Below are 20,511 nucleotides of genomic sequence, written 5' to 3'. Positions count from 1 at the left end.
TGCCTGGAAGAAGGCCATCCACTGCTACAATATTCAAAGGAGAGACATTTCCCAGCAGCCCCAGAGTACAGTCTCCCACCAAAACTCCACCCACTCATTCCTTCATTCTGTTGTTGAACCCATTTAAGAAAGCCCCAGCAAGCTGGAGCGTGCACAAATTGAAACAAAACTCAGTTTTGCTCCTCTCCACGGAAATTTTTAGTAAAAGGGAAAAGATTTTTAAGTTATGAAGAAAAACCAGAGAATACTGAGCAAGGGCTTCCTCCTGACCTACCACCACGGCCGCAGCCCTCATTTGGCCCAGGGAGACCACCTAGAAGTGGGTGCGTGGTTTGGCTATGGAAAAACAAAAACGGCAACACACAGCCCATTTTCCGCAGGCTGCTCCGTGTTCAGCTCCATCGTGCTGCCAGAGAGTCACATGTCCCGCTGCCTGGAAGAAGGCCATCCACTGCTACAATATTCAAATGAGAGACATTTCCCAGCAGCCCCAGAGTACAGTCTCCCACCAAAACCCCACCCACTCATTCATTCCTTCATTCTGTTGAGGAAACCCATTTAAGAAAGCCCCAGCAAGCTGGAGCATGCAAAAATTGCCACAAAACTCAGTTTTGCGTCTCTCCACGGAAAGATTTTTACGTTCTGAAGAGAAGCCAGAGTATACTGGGCAAGGGCTTCCTCCTGACCTACCACCATGGCCGCAGCCCTCATTTGGCCCAGGGAGACCACCTAGAAGTGGGTGCGTGGTTTGGCTATGGAAAAACAAAAACGGCAACACACAGCCCATTTTTCGCAGGCTGCTCCGTGTTCAGCTCCATCCTGCTGCCAGAGAGTCACATGTCCCGCTGCCGGGAAGAAAGCAATCCACTGCTGCAATATTCAAATGAGAGACATTACCCAGCAGCCCCAGAGTACAGTCTCCCACCAAAACCACACCCACTCATTCCTTCATTCTGTTGTTGAATCCATTTAAGGAAGCCCCAGCAAGCTGGAGCGTGCAAAAATTGCCACAAAACTCAGTTTTGCTTCTCTCCACGGAAATCTTTAGTAAAAGGCGAATGATTTTTACGTTCTGAAGAGAAGCCAGAGTATACTGGTCAAGGGCTTCCTCCTGACCTACCACTATGGCCGCAGCCCTCATTTGGCCCAGGGAGACCACCTAGAAGTGGGTGCGTGGTTTGGCTATGGAAAAACAAAAACGGCAACACACAGCCCATTTTCCGCAGGCTGCTCCATGTACAGCTCCATCCTGCTGCCAGAGCGTCACCTGTCCTGCTGCCTGGAAGAAGGCCATCCACTGCTACAATATTCAAATGAGAGACATTTCCCAGCAGCGCCAGAGTACAGTCTCCCACCAAAACTTCACCCATTCATTCCTTCATTCTGTTGTTGACCTCATTTAAGAAAGCCCCAGCAAGCTGGAGCGTGCACAAATTGAAACTAAACTCAGTTTTGCTCCTCTCCACGGAAATCTTTAGTAAAAGGCGACAGATTTTTACGTTCTGAAAAGAAGCCAGAGTATACTGAGCAAAGGCTTCCTCCTGACCTACCACCATTGCCGCAGCCCTCATTTGGCCCAGGGAGACCACCTAGAAGTGGGTGCGTGGTTTGGCGATGGAAAAACAAAAACGGCAACACACAGCCCATTTTCCGCAGGCTGCTCCATGTACAGCTCCATCCTGCTGCCAGAGAGTCACATGTCCCGCTGCCTGGAAGAAGGCCATCCACTGCTACAATATTCAAATGAGAGACATTTCCCAGCAGCGCCAGAGTACAGTCTCCCACCAAAACTCCACCCACTCATTCCTTCATTCTGTTGTTGAACCCATTTAAGGAAGCCCCAGCAAGCTGGAGCATGCAAAAATTGTCACAAAACCCAGTTTTGCTCCTCTCCACGGAAATCTTTAGTAAATGACGAAAGATTTTTACGCTCTGAAGAGAAGCCAGAGAATACTGAGCAAGGGCTTCCTCCTGACCTACCACCATGGGCACAGCCCTCATTTGGCCCAGGTAGACCAACTAGAAGTGGGTGTGTGGTTGGGAGATTGAAAAACAAAAAGAGCAACACACAGCCCATTTTCCACAGGCTGCTCCGTGTTCAGCTCCATCCTGCTGCCAGAGCGTCACGTGTCTCGTTGACTGAAAGAAGGCCATCCACGGCTACTATATTCAAATGAGGGCCATTTTTCCGCAACGCCAGAGCTCAGTCTCCCACCAAAACCCCCACACACATCCCTTCATTCTGTTGTTGAACCCATTTAAGGAAGCCCCAGCAAGCTGGAGCGTGCAAAAATTGACATAAAACTCAGTTTTGCTCCTCTCCACGGAAATCTTTACTAAAAGGCGAAAGATTTTTACGTTCTAAACAGAAGCCAGAATATACTGGGCAAGGGCTTCCTCCCGACCTACCACTATGGCCAGAGCCCTCATTTGGCCCAGGGAGACCACCTAGAAGTGGGTGCGTGGTTGGGAGATTGAAAAACAAAAACGGCAACACACAGCCCATTTTCCACAGGCTGCTCCGTGTTCAGCTCCATCCTGATGCCAGAGCGTCACCTGTCCTGCTGCCTGGAAAAAGGCCATCCACAGCTACAATACTCAAATGAAAGACATTTTCCAGCAGCCCCAGAGTACAGTCTCCCACCAAAACCCCACCCCATTCCTTCATTCTGTTGTTGAATCCATTTAAGGAAGCCACAGCAACCTGGAGGGTGCAAAAATTGTCACAAAACTCAGTTTTGCTCCTCTTCACGGAAATCTTTAGTAAAAGGCGAAAGATTTTTAAGTTCTGAAGAAAAACCAGAGAATACTGAGCAAGGGCTTCCTCCTGACCTACCACCATGGGCACAGCCCTCATTTGGCCCAGGGAGACCACCTAGAAGCGGGTGCGTGGTTGTGAGATTGAAAAACAAAAATGGCAACACACAGCCCATTTTCCACAGGCTGCTCCGTGTTCAGCTCCATCGTGCTGCCAGAGAGTAACATGCCCAGCTGCCTGGAAGAAGGCCATCCACTGCTACAATATTCAAATGAGAGACATTTCCCAGCAGCCCCAGAGTACAGTCTCCCACCAAAACCCCACCAACTCATTCCTTCATTCTGTTGTTGAACCAATTTAAGAAAGCCCCAGCAAGCTGGAGCGTGCAAAAATTGTCACAAAACTCAGTGTTGCTTCTCTCCACGGAAATCTTTAGTAAAAGGCGAAAAAATGTTAAGTTCTGAAGAAAAACCAGAGATTACTGAGCAAGGGCTTCCTCCTGACCTACCACCATGGGCACAGCCCTCATTTGGCCCAGAGAGACCACCTAAAAGTGGGTGCGTGGTTGGTAGGGATGGGCGAATCCTGAAATACTCGGAATCGCTAGACTCTAACGAGTCCGACTCGGAAACTCGCTATTCGTTGCAAGTCTAGCGAGTCCAATATTAATGAATGGGGATGCGAGTATTGCAGCGATTCCTGTGCTGCCATTTTTTTCACTCTTTACTCTCGCAAGTGGCCCCTAGCTTAGCGATTTAAAATTCATCCCTAAAGCACAGAAAATCATTTCTACATCACGCTAGAAGCTCAACAGGAAGTCGCCTGTGCTAACCGATTTACTGCACAGGCTGATCTGATATTCTGCACACACAGGCAGATCTGATCTGCACACACAGGGCTATCTGATCTGCACACACAGGGTGATCAGATCTGCACACACAGGCCCACCAAAGATGTGTAGCAGACGTGATACAGAGAGGCTGATCGGCCTGGTTGAAGAGTGGCCCCAGCTGTGGCAGCCCACTCTCCCTGGCTATGGTGATGAAAGACAGCGAAATATGGCTTGGAGGTCCATCGCCAGAAGTATGTTCCTGTCATTTGATCACGCTGGAGAAGATGGGCAGGCAAACATGGGTAAGAGTTATGTGATGTCATTTCTTCTATTTTCTTTTACTGCACCCTTTCTTGGATTAGGAGAGAGTGAGATTTCTTGTGTCACCATTGGCGTCTGTGACGCACTGAAACCGTGGTACCCAGCACCGGGCCGGGGTCTGCTTCACTGGGGGATGTGATGTGACCCGTGCTGTAGTCTCAGGGGATGCACAGTGCAAAGCGGATAACTACAGGGGACTGTAATAGGAGGACAATCAAGGCTAGTGATGCGTATTGGCACAGCAGGAAGGTAACGTGCGTGCTATTAGCTGGTAGCAGAGAAGCCCTGCACTCTCCCTGAAAAAATTGTTTAGTGCGCAAAGGCAGTCATCTAGGTGGACTGTGGTGCTGTCTGCGTCACCGCTTTGGGGTGAAGTGCGTGCTGTAACTTAGCAGAGAAGCAACGCACTCTCCCTGAAAAAATTGTTTAGTGCACACAAGCAGGCAGCGTGCGTGCTATTAGCTGGTGGGATAGATAGCAGCAACGCACTGGTCTGCCACAGAAACAATAACGCTGCAGGGGTAAATATGACCCCAATAATATCTGGTTGAAAAAAAAAAAAAATTTGCTCAGCTATGCTTCTGATTTCAGCTCTGATGGAAGCTGAGTGAGTAAGCTCAGCTCTGAGGATGGTGCTGTATGCACTGTAAGGCTGCTCCTGCCTTTCTCCCTGCCTACAGTCCTCTACAGTACTCCTCCGTCCTGGTAGTTCTGAAAAGAACTTTTGTGTTATATGTGAGGAATCTTGAGGTCCTACACTGACTAACAGTCCCTAGATCTGCTCTATGTCTCCAACTCGCCCTGCACTAGCTCAGATCATCACAGGAATGTGCCCAAAATAGCGGGGGCAGGGTTTATATACAGCCCTGCCTGTGATACATGACAGGCATCACGATGGACAGCAGCAAATCATAGTAGTGCTCTTCACAGTTTTCTCACCTAACAAACTAGGCTGTCTCTGAAAATTAACATATTCTGTGAATCCTGAATACAGTATACAGGAGTCCTAGACTCGCTAAGACTCGCTGCTGACAGCGGGACACAAAATGGCTGAGAAACTAGGATTGCTTGTATTAAACTCTGAAAAAACTAGGATTGCCATTGATTTGCATTGGACTCGTTACTGTGCGAGTAATCGCTTGGAAACTAGCAGAGTACCAACTCCTGCGAGTCCCCTACTACTCGCAGAGTAACGAGTCCTAACGAGTAGAATTGCCCATCCCTAGTGGTTGGGAGATTGAAAAACAAAAACGGCAACACACAGCCCATTTTCCACAGGCTGCTCTGTGTTCAGCTCCATCCTGCTGCCAGAGAGTCACCTGTCCCGTTGCCTGGAAGAAGGCCATCCACAGCTACAATATTCAAATGAGAGACATTTCCCAGCAGCCCCAGAGTACAGTCTCCCACCAAAACCCCACCCACTCATTCCTTCATTCTGTTGTTGAACTCATTTAAGGAAGCCCCAGCAAGCTGGAGCGTGCAAAAATTGCCACAAAACTCAGTTTTGCTTCTCTCCACAGAAATCTTTTGTAAAAGGCAAAAAAATTTTACGTTCTGAAGAAAAAACAGAGAATACTGAGCAAGGGCTTTCTCCTGACCTACCACCATGGGCACAGCCCTCATTTGGCCCAGTGAGACCACCTAGAAGTGGGTGCGTGGTTTGGTTATGGAAAAACAAAAACGGTAACACACAGCCCATTTTCCACAGGCTGCTCCGTGTTCAGCTCCATCCTGCTGCCAGAGCATCACCTGTCCCGCTGCCTGGAAAAAGGCCATCCACTGCTACAATATTCAAATGAGAGACATTTCCCAGCAGACCCAGAGTACAGTCTCCCACCAAAACCCCACCCACTCATTCCTTCATTCTGTTGTTGAACCCATTTAAGGAAGCCCCAGCAAGCTGGAGCGTGCAGAAATTGCCATAAAACTCAGTTTTGCTTCTCTCCACGGAAATCTTTAGTAAAAAGCGAAAGATTTTTACATTCTGAAGAGAAGGCAGAGTATACTGGGCAAGGGCTTCGTCCAGACCTACCACCATGGCCGCAACCCTCATTAGGCCCAGAGAGACCACCTAGAAGAGGGTGCGTGGTTGGGAGATTGAAAAACAAACCCGGCAACACACAGCCCATTTTCCACAGGCTGCTCCGTGTTCAGCTCCATCCTGCTGCCAGAGAGTCACATGTCCCACTGCCTGGAAGAAGGCCATCCACAGCTACAACATTCAAATGAGAGACATTTCCCAGCAGCCCCAGAGTACATTCTCCCACCAAAACCCCACCCACTCATTCCTTCATTCTGTTGTTGAACCCATTTAAGGAAGCCCCAGCAAGCTGGAGCATGCAAAAATTGCCACAAAACTCAGTTTTGCTCCTCTCCACGGAAATCTTTAGTAAAAGGCGAAAAATTTTTACGTTCTGAAGAGAAAACAGAGTATAATGAGCAAGAGCTTCCTCCTGACCTACCACCATGGCCGCAGCCCTCATTTGGCCCAGGGAGACCACCTAGAAGTGGGTGCATGGTTTGGCTATGGAAAAACAAAAACGGCAACACACAGGCAATTTCCGCAGGCTGCTCCGTGTTCAGCTCCATCCTGCTGCCAGAGAGTCACATGTCCCACTGCCGGGAAGAAGGCTATCCACGGCTACAATATTCAAAGGAGAGACATTTCCCAGCAGCCCCATAGTACAGTCTCCCACCAAAACCCCACCCATTCATTCCTTCATTCTGTTGTTGAACCCATTTAAGGAATCCCCAGCAAGCTGGAGCATGCAAAAATTGCCACAAAACTCAATTTTGCTTCTCTCCACGGAAATCCTTAGTAAAAGGCGAAAAAATTTTTCGCTCTGAAGAGAAGCCAGAGTATACTGCGCAACAGCTTCCTCCTGACCTACCACCATGGCCGCAACCCTCATTTGGCCCAGGGAGACCACCTAGAAGTGGGTCCATGGTTTGGCGATGGAAAAACAAAAACGGCAACACACAGCCCATTTTCCGCAGGATGCTCCGTGTTCAGCTCCATCCTGCTGCCAGAACGTCACGAGTCCCGCGGACTGAAAAAAGGCCAACCACGGCTGCTATATTCAAATGAGGGCCATTTTCCCGCAGTGCCAGAGCTCAGTCTCCCACCAAAACCCCCACACAAATACCTTCATTCTGTTCTTGAACCCATTTAAGGAAACCCCAGCAAGCTGGAACATGCAAAAATTGACACAAAACTCAGTTTTGCTTTTCTCCACAGAAATCTTTACTAAAAGGCGAAAGATTTTTACGTTCTAAACAGAAGCCAGAATATACTGGGCAAGGGCTTTCTCCCGACCTACCACTATGGCCAGAGCCCTCATTTGGCCCAGAGAGACCACCTAGAAGTGGGTGCGTGGTTGGGAGATTGAGAAACAAAAACGGCAACACACAGCCCATTTTCCACAGGCTGCACCGTGTTCAGCTCCATCCTTCCGCCAGAGCGTCACCTGTCCCGCTGCCTGGAAGAAGGCCATCCACAGCTACAATATTCAAATGAGAGACATTTCCCAGCAGCAGCCCCAGAGTACAGTCTCCCACCAAAACCCCACCCACTCATTCCTTTATTCTGTTGTTGAACCCATTTAAGGAAGCCCCAACAAGCTGGAGCGTGCAAAAATTTTTACAAAACTCAGTTTTGCTCCACTCCACGGAAATCTTTAGTAAGAGGTGAAAAAATTTTAAGTTCTGAAGAAAAACCAGAGAATACTGAGCAAGGGCTTCCTCCTGACCTACCACCATGGGCACAGCCTTCATAGGGCCCAGGGAGACCATCTATAAGTGGGTGCGTGGCTTGGCGATGGAAAAACAAAAACGGCAACACACAGCACATTTTCCACAGGCTGCTCCGTGTTCAGCTCCATCTTGCTGCCAAATCATCACCTGTCCCGCTGCCTGGAAAAAGGCCATCCACTGCTACAATATTCAAATGAGAGACATTTCCCAGCTGCCCCAGAGTACAGTCTCCCACCAAAACCCCACACACTCCTTCTTTCTGTTGTTGAACCCATGTTCAGCTCCATCCTGCTGCCAGAGAGTCACATGACCCTGTTATGAATGAGTCACCGTAGGAGGCAGACACAAAAATAGAAGCAACGTCCAGAAAACCAGAGAAGTTGGCAACTATCAGATTGCAGACCCCTGAACCTATCAACACAACTAGCAGTAGCCGTGGGGGGTTCCTACGGTGCCCTAGACCCCTCGATCACAGCCGGAGAGCTAAATAGCCTAAAGACAGAAAAAGAAATCTAAACTGCCCCAGAGCAGACCCCAAAGTAAAAGGCAGCCCCCAACATATAATGACAGTGAAACAAGATGAAAAAACACTCACACAGATAGAAAGATAGGCTGAGCAAACGATGGGGCCCAAGCTAAGCTAAACAGGACAGGAAAGGACGCTTGCTGTCTGCAATCTGCCAAAACCCTATCAAAGACATAAGCCAACAGCTGATATGGAAAAAGACCCTGAAGCAGCTAGGCTTCAAAAACTATATCAGCACTCCGGTATTTTCAGAAGACAGAGCTAAAGGAATTCAGCTCACCCCAGCAGGGAATGGCAGAAATCCAGAAAAACAAAGCAAACAAAGTCAAAGCACAAATGCAAAAAGCAGAGCAGAAAAACTTAGCTTTATAAGAGCAGGAATTCAGACTGGTCTCCAAGGATCCCACAGAAAAATCACCCGCAGGGCAGAAGGGTGTCGGCAGCCTTATATCCAGTCCGTAACTCCACTCAGCCAGTCATCATCATTTGGCTCAGGTGCCTGATAGTCAGGCTCACTACCTTTCCTTACCAGAAGAGGGAGTTCATCGGGCCTCAGTAGTGAAGGGGAAAATGAACTCACAACAGTACCTCCCCCTTGAGGAGGGGTCACCGAACCCTCAACCACGCCACCAGGGCGATCAGGGTGAGCCCGATGAAAGGCACGCACCAATCTTTTGGCATGAATATCAGAGGCAGAGACCCAGGAATTATCCTCCTGACCATAACTCTTCCACTTAACCAAATACTGGAGTCTCCGTCTCGCCAGACGAGAATCCAGTACTTTCTCTACCTCATATTCCATGTTACCTTCAACCAATACAGGGTCTGGAGGTGCCAACCCCGGAACAACAGGTTCAACAAACCTCTTCAACAAGGACTTATAAAACACATTATGGATTTTAAATGTGACAGGAAGAGCCAAACGAAAAGAGACCAGATTAATAATCTCCAAAATCTTGTAAGGTCCAATAAATCTAGGCTTAAACTTAGGAGAAGCCACCTTCATAGCAATATTTTTTGATGATAACCATACCATATCACCAACTTTAAACTGGGGACCAATGGTCCTATGTCAGTTGGAAAACCGCTGGGCCTTTTCCTGGGAGAGAGATAACTTATCTACCACTTGGTCCCAGATCTGGTGCATTCTCTCCACCACAGTGTCAACACCTGGGCAGGCAGAGGGCTCTACCTGCCCTGAAGAGAATCGAGGATGAAACCCAAAGTTACAAAAAAAAAGGAGACATAAAAGTGGCAGAACTAGCTCTATTATTTAAAGCAAATTCGGCCAAGGGCAAAAATGAAACCCAATCATCCTGATCAGCGGAAATAAAGCATCTCAAATATGACTCCAAGGTCTGGTTTGTTCTCTCTGTCTGCCCATTGGTCTGAGGGTGAAAAGCAGAGGAGAAGGACAACTGAATTCCCAGCTTGGAACAGAAAGTTCTCCAAAATCTAGACACAAACTGAACTCCTCTGTCAGATACAATGTTCTCAGGAATCCCGTGCAAGCGAACCACCTGTTGAAAAAACAGGGGCACAAACTCAGAGGAAGACGGCAACTTAGGGAGTGGTACAAGATGAATCATCTTAGAGAACCTATCACAAATCACCCAAATAACAGTCATCCTTTGAGAGACAGGCATATTAGAGATGAAATCCATTGAAATATGGGTCCATAGCCTCTTGGGGACAGGCAAAGGCATCAGCAACCCACTAGAGCGAGAACACGATTTAGACCGGGAGCACGTCCCACAGGACTGCACAAAATTCCTGACATCACGAGACAAGGAGGGCCACCAAAAGGACTGACTCACCAGATCTCTAGTACTAAAAATACCTGGATGACCAGCCAAAGCAGAGCAATGAACTTCAGACATCACTCTCTTCTTCCACTGGTCAGGAACATACAACTTTCTACTGGGACAACGCTCAGGTTTGTCCTCCTGGAATTCTTCCAGAGCATGTCTCAAATCGAGCGAGATGGCAGAAAGAACTACCCCTTCGCCGAAGATGGTAGCAGGCTTGGTCACCACAGGAGAATCAGCAAAGAAGCTCCTAGAGAGGGCGTCAGCCTTGACATTCTTATTTCCAGGAAGAAAAGAAACCACAAAATCAAAACGTGTAAAAAACAAGGCCCACCTAGCCTGTCTAGGGTTCAAGCGCTTAGCCGACTCTAGGTAAATCAAATTCTTGTGGTCAGTGAGGACCATGACTTGATGCTTAGCTCCCTCCAACCAATGTCTCTACTCCTCAAATGCCCATTTCATGGCCAACAGTTCCCGATTCCCCACATCATAGTTACGTTCAGATGGAGAGAACTTTCGGGAAAAGAAAGCACAGGGATTCATTTTAGATGTTACAGGATCCTTTTGGGACAAAACAGCTCCTGCACCAATCTCAGAAGCATCCACCTCTACCTGGAACGGAAGTGAGACATCAGGTTGCCGCAAAACCGGGGCGGAGGTGAATCTTCGCTTCAGCTCCTGAAAGGAAGAAACAGCCTCCGGAGACCAATTTAACACATCAGCACCCTTCTTAGTCAAATCAGTCAATGGCTTGGCAATACTAGAAAATTTTGCTATAAATTTCCGATAAAAACTAGCAAAACCCAAAAACTTCTGGAGGGCCTTCAAAGAAGTGGGCTGAACCCAATCGTAAATGGCCTGTACCTTGGCCGGGTCCATTTCAATAGTTGACGGAGGCAAAATAAATCCCAAAAAAGAAATCCTCTGTACTCCAAAAAGGCATTTAGATCCTTTGACATACACGGAATTCTCCCTCAAGATCCGGAACACAGTCCGTATATGTTCCACTTGAGAATCCCAATCCTTGGAGAATATCAAAATATCATCCAGATAGATAATCAAAAATTTATCGACAAAATCTTGGAAAATATCGTTCATGAAGCAGTGGAAGACAGTAGGGGCATTAGTGAGCCCAAAAGGCATCACCAGGTACTCAAAATGTCCCTCCGGAGTATTAAACGCCGTCTTCCATTCATCCCCCTTCTTAATGCGAATAAGATTATACGCCCCCCAGAGGTCAAGCTTGGTAAACCAGCAAGCACCTTTAACTCTAGAGAATAGATCCAAAATCAGGGGTAACGGATACTGATATTTAACAGTAATTTTGTTGAGGGCACGATAATCAATACAAGGTCTTAATGATCCATCCTTTTTGGCTACAAAAAAAAACCCGGCACCAAAGGGTGACAAGGATGGTCTAATATGACCCTTCTCCAACGCCTCCTTAATATAGGATCGCATAGCCTCGTGCTCGGGTACAGATAAATTGAAGAGCCGACCCTTGGGAAATTTACACCCCGGGCTCAGTTCAATTGCACAGTCATAACTCCTATGAGGAGGTAGAGACGCAGACTCATTCTCACTAAATACATCATAAAAGTCCACCAAATAATCAGGAACATCATGCGACTGAGGAGAGGTGGAAAACACCGGAGCCTCACTAAAGGCACATCGACAACCCCAACTCACCACAGACACAGATTTCCAATCCAAAACTTGATTATGAATTTGTAACCAGGGAAACCCCAGAACATTGGTATCATGCAGATTATGCAACAGCAAAAATCTGCAATTTTCTTGATGGTCTGGGGCGACCCGCATTAACTCCTGGGTCCAAAACTGAGGTTTATTTTTAGCCAAAGGAGTAGCATCAATCCCCCTCAAAGGGATAGGCGTCTGCAGAGGTGTCATCGGAAATCCACAACATTTAGCAAAATCCAAGTCCATTAGGTTTAGGGCTGCTCCCAAATCCACAAAAGCCTTGGTGGAAAATGTGGACAGAGAGCAGATCAGAGTAATAGCCAAAAGAAACTTAGGTTGAACACCACCAACAGATAATGTGTGTGCAAAGCGTTTCTCTCGTTTAGGACAGACAGAAATAATATGCGAGGCATCCCCACAGAAAAAGCACAACTTATTACGCCTTCTGAACTCCTGACGCGGCTCTCTGGACAAAACTCTATCACATTGCATAGGTTCAGACATTTGTTCAACAGGTGGCAACACCTCTCGTGCAGTTTTGCGTTCGCTCAAACGCCGATCAACCTGAATGGCTAATGACATAGAATCGTCAAGACCAGAGGGAACAGGAAATCCCACCATAGTATCTTTTACGGCTTCTGACAAACCCTTCCGAAAGAGAGCAGCCAAGGCATTATCATTCCAGGTAGTAAGTACCGCCCACTTTCGGAATTTTTGACAGTACAATTCTGCAGAATCTCGACTCTGGTTCAATGCCAGCAGGGTCTTTTCAGCCTGATTAATGGCATTAGGTTCGTCATACAACAACCCCAAGGCTTGAAAAAATGCGTTCACATTAGTCAGAATAGGATCATCTGGTTTCAAAGAAAACGCCCAATCCTGGGGATCGCCATGCAGCAAAGAGATGACAATTTTAAACTGCTGCGCGGAGCTCCCTGACGAGTTAGGTTTCAAGGCAAAAAAAAATTTACAATTATTTTTGAAATTCAAAAATTTACACCGATCCCCAAAAAATACATCAGGTGTAGGAATCTTTGGTTCAGCAGCATGTGAATGAGCAAGGTAGGCGGAAATTCCCCGCACTTACGCAGCGAGCTGCTCCACACGATCAGACAATTGCTTTATCTCCATTGAGAGAAAAAAAAATTCCCCCTACGGCCTCAGAGATATAGAGGAAAAAATATACACACTTTTTTTTTTTTTTTTTTTTTACAATTCTTTCCTGCTATTGAGTACCCTAGGATCTGCGGTATGGCGGGTGATTCTGTTATGAATGAGTCACAGTAGGAGGCAGACACAAAAATAGAAGCTACGTCCAGAAAACCAGAGATGTTGGCAACTATCAGATTGCAGACCCCTGAACCTATCAACACAACTAGCAGTAGCCGTGGGGGGTTCCTACGGTGCCCTAGACTCCTCGATCACAGCCGGAGAGCTAAATAGCCTAAAGACAGAAAAAGAAATCTAAACTGCCCCAGAGCAGACCCCAAAGTAAAAGGCAGCCCCCAACATATAATGACGGTGAAGCAAGATGAAAAAACACTCACACAGATAGAAAGATAGGCTGAGCAAACGATGGGGCCCAAGCTAAACTAAACAGGACAGGAAAGGACGGTTGCTGTCTGCAATCTGCCAAAACCCTATCAAAGACATAAGCCAACAGCTGATATGGAAAAAGACCCTGAAGCAGCTAGGCTTCAAAAACTATATCAGCACTCCGGTATTTTGAGAAGACAGAGCTAAAGGAATTCAGCTCACCCCAGCAGGGAATGGCAGAAATCCAGAAAAACAAAGCAAACAAAGTCAAAGCACAAATGCAAAAAGCAGAGCAGAAAAACTTAGCTTTAGAAGAGCAGGAATTCAGACTGGTCTCCAAGGATCCCACAGAGAAATCACCCGCAGGGCAGAAGGGCGTCGGCAGCTTTATATCCAGTCCGTAACTCCACTCAACCAGTCATCATCATTTGGCTCAGGTGCCTGATAGTCAGGCTCACTGCCTTTCCTTACCAGAAGAGGGAGTTCATCGGGCCTCAGTAGTGAAGGGGAAAATGAACTCACAACATGTCCCGCTGCCTCGAAGAAGACCATCCACTGCTACAATATACAAATGAGAGACATTTCCCAGCAGCCCCAGAGTACAGTCTCCCCCAAAACCCCACCCACTCATTCCTTCATTCTGTTGTTGAACCTATTTAAGGAAGCCCCAGCAAGCTGGAGCGTGCAAAAATTGCCACAAAACTCAGTTTTGCTTCTCTCCACGGAAAGCTTTAGTAAAAGGCGAAAGATTTTTACGTTCTGAAGAGAAACCTGAGTATACTGGGCAAGGGCTTCCTCCTGACCTACCACCATGGCCGCAGCCCTCATTTGGCCCAGGGAGACCACCTAGAAGTGGGTGCGTGGTTTGGAGATTGAAAAACAAAAACGGCAACACACAGCCCATTTTCCGCAGGCTGCTCCGTGTTCAGCTCCATCCTGCTGCCAGAGCATCACGTGTCCCGCTGACTGAATGAAGGCCATCCACGGCTACTATATTCAAATGAGGGCCATTATGCAGCAACGCCAGAGTTCAGTCTCCCACCAAAACCCCCACGCACATACCTTCACTCTGTTGTTGAACCCATTTAAGGAAGCCCCAGCAAGCTGGAGCGTGCAAAAATTGACACAAAACTCAGTTTTGCTCCTCTCCACAGAAATCTTTACTAAAAGGCGAAAGATTTTTACGTTCTAAACAGAAACTAGAATATACTGGGCAAGGGCTTCCTCCCGACCTACCACTATGGTCAGAGCCCTCATTTGGCCCAGAGAGACCACCTAGAAGTGGGTGTGTGGTTGGGAGATTGAAAAACAAAAACGGCAACACACAGCCCATTTTCCACAGGCTGCTCCGTGTTCAGCTCCATCCTGCTGCCAGAGCGTCACCTGTCCCGCTGCCTGGAAGAAGGCCATCCACAGCTACAATATTCAAATGAGAGACATTTCCCAGCAGCCCCAGAGTACAGTCTCCCACCAAAACCCCACCCACTCATTCCTTCATTCTGTTGTTGAACCCATTTAAGGAAGCCCCAGCAAGCTGGAGCGTGCAAAAATTGTCACAAAACTCAGTTTTGCTTCTCTCCACGGAAATCTTTAGTAAAAGGCAAAAGATTTTTAAGTTCTGAAGAAAAACCAGAGAATACTGATCAAGAGCTTCCTCCTGACCTATCACCATGGGCCCAGCCCTCATTTGGCCCAGAGAGACCACCTAGAAGTGGGTGTGTGGTTGGGAGATTGAAAAACAAAAACGGCAACACACAGCCCATTTTCCACAGGCTGCTCCGTGTTCAGCTCCATCCTGCTGCCAGAGAGTCACATGTCCCGCTGCCTGGAAGAAGGCCATCCACTGTTACAATATTCAAATGAGAGACATTTCCCAGCAGCCCCAGAGTACAGTCTCCCACCAAAACCCCACCCACTCATTCCTTCATTCTGTTGTTGAACCCATTTAAGGAAACCCCAGCAAGCTGCAGCGTGCAAAAATACCCACAAAACTCAGTTTTGCTTCTCTCCACGGAAATCTTTAGTAAAAGGCAAAAGATTTTTACGTTCTGAAGAGAAGCCAGAGTATACTGGGCAAATGCTTTCTCCTGACCTACCACCTTGGGCACAGCCCTCATTTGGCCCAGGGAGACCACCTAGAAGTGGGTGCGTAGTTTTGCTATGGAAAAACAAAAACGGCAACACACAGCCCATTTTCCGCAGGCTGCTCCGTGTTCAGCTCCATCGTGCTGCCAGAGAGTCACATGTCCCACTGCCTGGAAGAAGGCCATCCACTGCTACAATATTCAAATGAGAGACATTTCCCAGCAGCCCCAGAGTACAGTCTCCCACCAAAACCCCACCCACTCATTCTTTCCTTCTGTTGTTGAACCCATTTAAGGAAGCCCCAGCAAGCTGGAGCGTGCAAAAATTGCCACAAAACTCAGTTTTGCTGCTCTCCACAGAAATCTTTAGTAAAAGGCAAAAGATTTTTACGTTCTGAAGAAAAGCCAGAGTATACTGGGCAAGGGCTTCCTCCTTACCTACCACCATGGACGCAGCCCTCATTTGGCCCAGGGAGACCACCTAGAAGTGGGTGCGTGGTTTGGCTATGGAAAAACAAAAACGGCAACACACAGCCCATTTTCCGCAGGCTGCTCCGTGTTCAGCTCCATCCTGCTGCCAGAGAGTCACATGTCCCGCTGCCTGGAAGAATACCATCCACTGCTACAATATTCAAATGAGAGGCATTTCCCATCAGCCCCAGAATACAGTCTCCCACCAAAACCCCACCCACTCATTCCTTCATTCTGTTGTTGAACCCATTTAAGGAAGCCCCAGCAAGCTGGAGCATGCAAAAATTGCCACAAAACTCAGTTTTGCTTCTCTCCACGGAAATCTTTAGTAAAAGGCGAAAGATTTTTAAGTTCTGAAGAGAAGCCAGAGTATACTGGGCAAATGCTTCCTCCTGACCTACCACCATGGGCACAGCCCTCATTTGGCCCAGGGAGACTACCTAGAAGTGGGTGCGTGGTTTGGCTATGGAAAAACAAAAACGGCAACACACAGCCCATTTTCCGCAGGCTGCTCCGTGTTCTGCTCCATCGTGCTGCCAGAGAGTCACATGTCCCGCTGCCTGGAAGAAGGCCATCCACTGCTACAATATTCAAATGAGAGACATTTCCCAGCAGCCCCAGAGTACAGTCTCCCACCAAAACCCCACCCACTCATTCCTTCATTCTGTTGTTGAAACCATTTAAGGAAGCCCCAGCAAGCTGGAGCGTGCAAAAATTGCCACAAAATGCAGTTTTGTTTCTCTCCACGGAAATCTTTATTAAAAGGCGAAAGATTTTTACGTTCTGAAGAGAAGTCAGAGAATACTGGGCAAGGGCTTCCTCCTGACCTACCACCATGGGCACAGCCCTCATTTGGCCCAGGGAGACCACCTAGAATTGGGTGCGTGGTTTGGCTATGGAAAAACAAAAACGGCAACACACAGCCCATTTTCCGCAGGCTGCTCCGTGTTCAGCTCCATCCTGCTGCCAGAGAGTCAAATGTCCCGCTGCCTGGAAGAAGGCCATCCACTGCTACAATATTCAAATGAGAGACATTTCTCATCAGCCCCAGAGTACAGTCTCCCACCAAAACCCCACCCACTCATTCCTTCATTCTGTTGTTGAACCCATTTAAGGAAGCCCCAGCAAGCTGGAGCATGCAAAAATTGCCACAAAACTCAGTTTTGCTTCTTTCCACGGAAATCTTTAATAAAAGGCGAAAGATTTTTACATTCTGAAGAAAAGCCAGAGTATACTGTGCAAGGGCTTCCTCCTGACCTACCACCATAGCCGCAGCCCTCATTTGGCCCAGGGAGACCACCTAGAAGTGGGTGCGTGGTTTGGCTATGGAAAAACAAAAACGGCAGCACACAGCCCATTTTCCGCAGGCTGCTCCGTGTTCAGCTCCATCCTGCTGCCAGAGAGTCACATGTCCCGCTGCCTGGAAGAAGGACATCCACTGCTACAATATTCAAATGAGAGACATTTCCCAGCAGCCCCAGAGTACAGTCTCCCACCAAAACCCCACCCACTCCTTCCTTCATTCTGTTGTTGAACCCATTTAAGGAAACCCCAGCAAGCTGGAGCGTGCAAAAATTGCCACAAAACTCAGTTTTGCTTCTCTCCACGGAAATCTTTAGTAAAAGGCGAAAGATTTTTACGTTCTGAAGAGAAGCCAGAGTATACTGGGCAAATGCTTCCTCCTGACCTACCACCATGGGCACAGCCCTCATTTGGCCCAGGGAGACCACCTAGAAGTGGGTGCGTGGTTTTGCTATGGAAAAACAAAAACGGCAACACACAGCCCATTTTCCGCAGGCTGCTCCGTGTTCAGCTCCATCGTGCTGCCAGAGAGTCACATGTCCCACTGCCTGAAGAAGGCCATCCACTGCTACAATATTCAAACGAGAGACATTTCCCAGCAGCCCCAGAGTACAGTCTCCCACCAAAACCCCACCCACTCATTCCTTCCTTCTGTTGTTGAACCCATTTAAGGAAGCCCCAGCAAGCTGGAGCGTGCAAAAATTGCCACAAAACTCAGTTTTGCTTCTCTCCACGGAAATCTTAATTAAAAGGCAAAAGATTTTTACGTTCTGAAGAAAAGCCAGAGTATACTGGGCAAGGGCTTCCTCCTTACCTACCACCATGGACGCAGCCCTCATTTGGCCCAGGGAGACCACCTAGAAGTGGGTGCGTGGTTTGGCTATGGAAAAACAAAAACGGCAACACACAGCCCATTTTCCGCAGGCTGCTCCGTGTTCAGCTCCATCCTGCTGCTAGAGAGTCACATGTCCCGCTGCCTGGAAGAATACCATCCACTGCTACAATATTCAAATGAGAGGCATTTCCCATCAGCCCCAGAATACAGTCTCCCACCAAGACCCCACCCACTCATTCCTTCTTTCTGTTGTTGCACCCATTTAAGGAAGCCGCAGCAAGCTGGAGCATGCAAAAATTGCCACAAAACTCAGTTTTGCTTCTCTCCTCAGAAATCTTTAGTAAAAGGCGAAAGATTTTTAAGTTCTGAAGAGAAGCCAGAGTATACTGGGCAAATGCTTCCTCCTGACCTACCACCATGGGCACAGCCCTCATTTGGCCCAGGGAGCCTACCTAGAAGTGGGTGCATGGTTTGGCTATGGAAAAACAAAAACGGCAACACACAGCCCATTTTCCGCAGGCTGCTCCGTGTTCAGCTCCATCCTGCTGCCAGAGAGTCACATGTCCCGCTGCCTGGAAGAAGGCCATCCACTGCTACAATATTCAAATGAGAGACATTTCCCATCAGCCCCAGAGTACAGTCTCCCACCAAAACCCCACCCACTCCTTCCTTCATTCTGTTGTTGAACCTATTTAAGGAAGCCCCAGCAAGCTGGAGCGTGCAAAAATTGCCACAAAACTCAGTTTTACTTCTCTCCATGGAAATCTTTAGTAAAAGGCAAAAGATTTTTACAATCTGAAGAGAAGCCAGAGTATACTGGGCAAGGGCTTCCTCCTGACCTACCACCATGGGCACAGCCCTCATTAGGCCCAGGGAGACCACCTAGAATTGGGTGCGGGGTTTGGCTATGGAAAAACAAAAATGGCAACACACAGCCCATGTTCCGCAGGCTGCTCCGTGTTCAGCTCCATCGTGCTGCCAGAGAGTCACATGTCCCGCTGCCTGGAAGAAGGCCATCGACAGCTACAATATTCAAATGAGAGACATTTCCCAGCAGCCCCAGAGTACAGTCTCCCACCAAAACCCCACCCACTCATTCTTTCATTCTGTTGTAGAACCCATTTAAGGTAGCCCCAGCAAGCTGGAGCATGCAAAAATTGCCAAAAAACTCAGTTTTGCTTCTCTCCACGGAAATCTTTAGTAAAAGGAGAAAGATTTTTACGTTCTGAAAAGAAGCCAGAGAATACTGGGCAAGGGCTTCCTCCTGACCTACCACCATGGGCACAGCCCTCATTTGGCCCAGGGAGACCACCTAGAAGTGGGTGCGTGGTTTATCTATGGAAAAACAAAAACGGCAACACACAGCCCATTTTCCGCAGGCTGCTCCGTGTTCAGCTCCATCCTGCTGCCAGAGAGTCACATGTCCCGCTGCCTGGAAGAATGCCATCCACTGCTACAATATTCAAATGAGAGGCATTTCCCAGCAGCCCCAGAATACAGTCTCCCACCAAAACCCCACCCACTCATTCCTTCATTCTGTTGTTGAACCCATTTAAGGAAGCCCCAGCAAGCTGGAGCGTGCAAAAATTGCCATAAAACTCAGTTTTCCTTCTCTCCACGGAAATCTTGAGTAAAAGGCGAAAGATTTTTACGTTCTGAAGAGAAGCCAGAGTATAATGGGCAAAAGCTTCCTCCTGACCTACCACCATGGGCACAGCCCTCATTTGGCCCAGGGAGACCACCTAGAAGTGGGTGCGTGGTTTTGCTATGGAAAAACAAAAACGGCAACACACAGCCCATTTTCCGCAGGCTGCTCCATGTTCAGCTCCATCGTGCTGCCAGAGAGTCACATGTCCCGCTGCCTGGAAGAAGGCCATCCACTGCTACAATATTCAAATGAGAGACATTTCCCAGCTGCCCCAGAGTACAGTCTCCCACCAAAACCCCACCCACTCATTCCTTCATTCTGTTGTTGCACCCATTTAAGGAAGCCCCAGCAAGCAGAAGCATGCAAAAATTGCCACGAAACTCAGTTTTGCTTCTCTCCACAGAAATCTTTAGTAAAAGGCGAAAGATTTTTGCGTTCTGAAGAGAAGCTAGAGTATACTGGGCAAGGGCTTCCTCCTGACCTACCACCATGGGCACAGCCCTCATTTGGCCCAGGGAGACCACCTAGAAGTGGGTGCGTGGTTTGGCTATGGAAAAACAAAAAACGGCAACACACAGCCCATTTTCCGCAGGCTGCTCCGTGTTCAGTTCCATCGTGCTGCCAGAGAGTCACATGTCCCGCTGCCTGGAAGAAGGCCATCCACTGCTACAATATTCAAATGAGAGACATTTCCCAGCAGCCCCAGAGTACAGTCTCCCACCAAAACCCCACCCACTCATTCCTTCATTCTGTTGTTAAACCCATTTAAGGAAACCCCAGCAAGCTGGAGCGTGCAAAAATTGCCACAAACCTCAGTTTTGCTTCTCTCCACGGAAATCTTTAGTAAAAGGCGAAAGATTTTTATGTCCTGAAAAGAAGCCAGGGTATACTGGGCAAGGGCTTCCTCCTGACCTACCACCATGGGCACAGCCCTCA

General features: G+C 48.0%; 29 non-coding genes and 1 pseudogene across 29 annotated transcripts; all 30 read right to left on the bottom strand.

Annotated features, from left to right (window-relative positions):
- Positions 1-130: 130 nt before the first annotated feature.
- LOC141064743 (U5 spliceosomal RNA) lies at positions 131-246 on the bottom strand. The gene has a single exon (XR_012225926.1). It is a non-coding gene; the product is annotated as a U5 spliceosomal RNA (small nuclear RNA).
- Positions 247-565: 319 nt separating this feature from the next.
- Positions 566-662, bottom strand: LOC141064820 (U5 spliceosomal RNA; annotated as a pseudogene).
- Positions 663-976: 314 nt separating this feature from the next.
- Positions 977-1,092, bottom strand: LOC141064109 (U5 spliceosomal RNA). Its single transcript, XR_012225351.1, has one exon. It is a non-coding gene; the product is annotated as a U5 spliceosomal RNA (small nuclear RNA).
- A 314-nt stretch (positions 1,093-1,406) lies between these two features.
- LOC141064327 (U5 spliceosomal RNA) lies at positions 1,407-1,522 on the bottom strand. The gene has a single exon (XR_012225548.1). It is a non-coding gene; the product is annotated as a U5 spliceosomal RNA (small nuclear RNA).
- A 314-nt stretch (positions 1,523-1,836) lies between these two features.
- On the bottom strand, positions 1,837-1,952 carry LOC141064489 (U5 spliceosomal RNA). The gene has a single exon (XR_012225696.1). It is a non-coding gene; the product is annotated as a U5 spliceosomal RNA (small nuclear RNA).
- Positions 1,953-2,265: 313 nt separating this feature from the next.
- Positions 2,266-2,381, bottom strand: LOC141064250 (U5 spliceosomal RNA). The gene has a single exon (XR_012225479.1). It is a non-coding gene; the product is annotated as a U5 spliceosomal RNA (small nuclear RNA).
- Positions 2,382-2,692: 311 nt separating this feature from the next.
- LOC141064657 (U5 spliceosomal RNA) lies at positions 2,693-2,808 on the bottom strand. Its single transcript, XR_012225848.1, has one exon. It is a non-coding gene; the product is annotated as a U5 spliceosomal RNA (small nuclear RNA).
- A 314-nt stretch (positions 2,809-3,122) lies between these two features.
- LOC141064740 (U5 spliceosomal RNA) lies at positions 3,123-3,238 on the bottom strand. Its single transcript, XR_012225923.1, has one exon. It is a non-coding gene; the product is annotated as a U5 spliceosomal RNA (small nuclear RNA).
- A 2,131-nt stretch (positions 3,239-5,369) lies between these two features.
- Positions 5,370-5,485, bottom strand: LOC141064761 (U5 spliceosomal RNA). The gene has a single exon (XR_012225942.1). It is a non-coding gene; the product is annotated as a U5 spliceosomal RNA (small nuclear RNA).
- Positions 5,486-5,799: 314 nt separating this feature from the next.
- On the bottom strand, positions 5,800-5,915 carry LOC141064207 (U5 spliceosomal RNA). Its single transcript, XR_012225440.1, has one exon. It is a non-coding gene; the product is annotated as a U5 spliceosomal RNA (small nuclear RNA).
- A 314-nt stretch (positions 5,916-6,229) lies between these two features.
- Positions 6,230-6,345, bottom strand: LOC141063807 (U5 spliceosomal RNA). Its single transcript, XR_012225081.1, has one exon. It is a non-coding gene; the product is annotated as a U5 spliceosomal RNA (small nuclear RNA).
- Positions 6,346-6,658: 313 nt separating this feature from the next.
- Positions 6,659-6,774, bottom strand: LOC141064493 (U5 spliceosomal RNA). Its single transcript, XR_012225698.1, has one exon. It is a non-coding gene; the product is annotated as a U5 spliceosomal RNA (small nuclear RNA).
- A 313-nt stretch (positions 6,775-7,087) lies between these two features.
- On the bottom strand, positions 7,088-7,203 carry LOC141064775 (U5 spliceosomal RNA). Its single transcript, XR_012225954.1, has one exon. It is a non-coding gene; the product is annotated as a U5 spliceosomal RNA (small nuclear RNA).
- Positions 7,204-7,520: 317 nt separating this feature from the next.
- LOC141064788 (U5 spliceosomal RNA) lies at positions 7,521-7,636 on the bottom strand. The gene has a single exon (XR_012225966.1). It is a non-coding gene; the product is annotated as a U5 spliceosomal RNA (small nuclear RNA).
- A 6,262-nt stretch (positions 7,637-13,898) lies between these two features.
- On the bottom strand, positions 13,899-14,014 carry LOC141063981 (U5 spliceosomal RNA). Its single transcript, XR_012225238.1, has one exon. It is a non-coding gene; the product is annotated as a U5 spliceosomal RNA (small nuclear RNA).
- A 313-nt stretch (positions 14,015-14,327) lies between these two features.
- Positions 14,328-14,443, bottom strand: LOC141064737 (U5 spliceosomal RNA). Its single transcript, XR_012225920.1, has one exon. It is a non-coding gene; the product is annotated as a U5 spliceosomal RNA (small nuclear RNA).
- A 314-nt stretch (positions 14,444-14,757) lies between these two features.
- LOC141064091 (U5 spliceosomal RNA) lies at positions 14,758-14,873 on the bottom strand. The gene has a single exon (XR_012225335.1). It is a non-coding gene; the product is annotated as a U5 spliceosomal RNA (small nuclear RNA).
- Positions 14,874-15,187: 314 nt separating this feature from the next.
- On the bottom strand, positions 15,188-15,303 carry LOC141064128 (U5 spliceosomal RNA). The gene has a single exon (XR_012225368.1). It is a non-coding gene; the product is annotated as a U5 spliceosomal RNA (small nuclear RNA).
- A 314-nt stretch (positions 15,304-15,617) lies between these two features.
- LOC141064135 (U5 spliceosomal RNA) lies at positions 15,618-15,733 on the bottom strand. The gene has a single exon (XR_012225375.1). It is a non-coding gene; the product is annotated as a U5 spliceosomal RNA (small nuclear RNA).
- Positions 15,734-16,047: 314 nt separating this feature from the next.
- LOC141064953 (U5 spliceosomal RNA) lies at positions 16,048-16,163 on the bottom strand. Its single transcript, XR_012226112.1, has one exon. It is a non-coding gene; the product is annotated as a U5 spliceosomal RNA (small nuclear RNA).
- A 314-nt stretch (positions 16,164-16,477) lies between these two features.
- On the bottom strand, positions 16,478-16,593 carry LOC141064770 (U5 spliceosomal RNA). Its single transcript, XR_012225949.1, has one exon. It is a non-coding gene; the product is annotated as a U5 spliceosomal RNA (small nuclear RNA).
- A 314-nt stretch (positions 16,594-16,907) lies between these two features.
- LOC141064345 (U5 spliceosomal RNA) lies at positions 16,908-17,023 on the bottom strand. The gene has a single exon (XR_012225565.1). It is a non-coding gene; the product is annotated as a U5 spliceosomal RNA (small nuclear RNA).
- Positions 17,024-17,337: 314 nt separating this feature from the next.
- LOC141064789 (U5 spliceosomal RNA) lies at positions 17,338-17,453 on the bottom strand. Its single transcript, XR_012225967.1, has one exon. It is a non-coding gene; the product is annotated as a U5 spliceosomal RNA (small nuclear RNA).
- Positions 17,454-17,766: 313 nt separating this feature from the next.
- LOC141064619 (U5 spliceosomal RNA) lies at positions 17,767-17,882 on the bottom strand. The gene has a single exon (XR_012225813.1). It is a non-coding gene; the product is annotated as a U5 spliceosomal RNA (small nuclear RNA).
- A 314-nt stretch (positions 17,883-18,196) lies between these two features.
- Positions 18,197-18,312, bottom strand: LOC141064616 (U5 spliceosomal RNA). The gene has a single exon (XR_012225810.1). It is a non-coding gene; the product is annotated as a U5 spliceosomal RNA (small nuclear RNA).
- Positions 18,313-18,626: 314 nt separating this feature from the next.
- On the bottom strand, positions 18,627-18,742 carry LOC141063997 (U5 spliceosomal RNA). The gene has a single exon (XR_012225252.1). It is a non-coding gene; the product is annotated as a U5 spliceosomal RNA (small nuclear RNA).
- A 314-nt stretch (positions 18,743-19,056) lies between these two features.
- LOC141063948 (U5 spliceosomal RNA) lies at positions 19,057-19,172 on the bottom strand. Its single transcript, XR_012225208.1, has one exon. It is a non-coding gene; the product is annotated as a U5 spliceosomal RNA (small nuclear RNA).
- A 314-nt stretch (positions 19,173-19,486) lies between these two features.
- On the bottom strand, positions 19,487-19,602 carry LOC141064324 (U5 spliceosomal RNA). Its single transcript, XR_012225547.1, has one exon. It is a non-coding gene; the product is annotated as a U5 spliceosomal RNA (small nuclear RNA).
- A 314-nt stretch (positions 19,603-19,916) lies between these two features.
- On the bottom strand, positions 19,917-20,032 carry LOC141064311 (U5 spliceosomal RNA). The gene has a single exon (XR_012225535.1). It is a non-coding gene; the product is annotated as a U5 spliceosomal RNA (small nuclear RNA).
- A 315-nt stretch (positions 20,033-20,347) lies between these two features.
- LOC141064576 (U5 spliceosomal RNA) lies at positions 20,348-20,463 on the bottom strand. The gene has a single exon (XR_012225775.1). It is a non-coding gene; the product is annotated as a U5 spliceosomal RNA (small nuclear RNA).
- Positions 20,464-20,511: the final 48 nt, after the last annotated feature.

This window comes from Dendrobates tinctorius, unplaced genomic scaffold, assembly GCF_039654945.1.
Source record: "Dendrobates tinctorius isolate UK_male_01 unplaced genomic scaffold, ASM3965494v1 ptg000250l, whole genome shotgun sequence".
NCBI classification, from domain to species: Eukaryota; Metazoa; Chordata; class Amphibia; order Anura; family Dendrobatidae; genus Dendrobates; species Dendrobates tinctorius.
The sequence above is the reverse complement of the archived record's forward strand: the minus strand, read 5'-3'. Positions and strand labels throughout refer to the sequence as shown.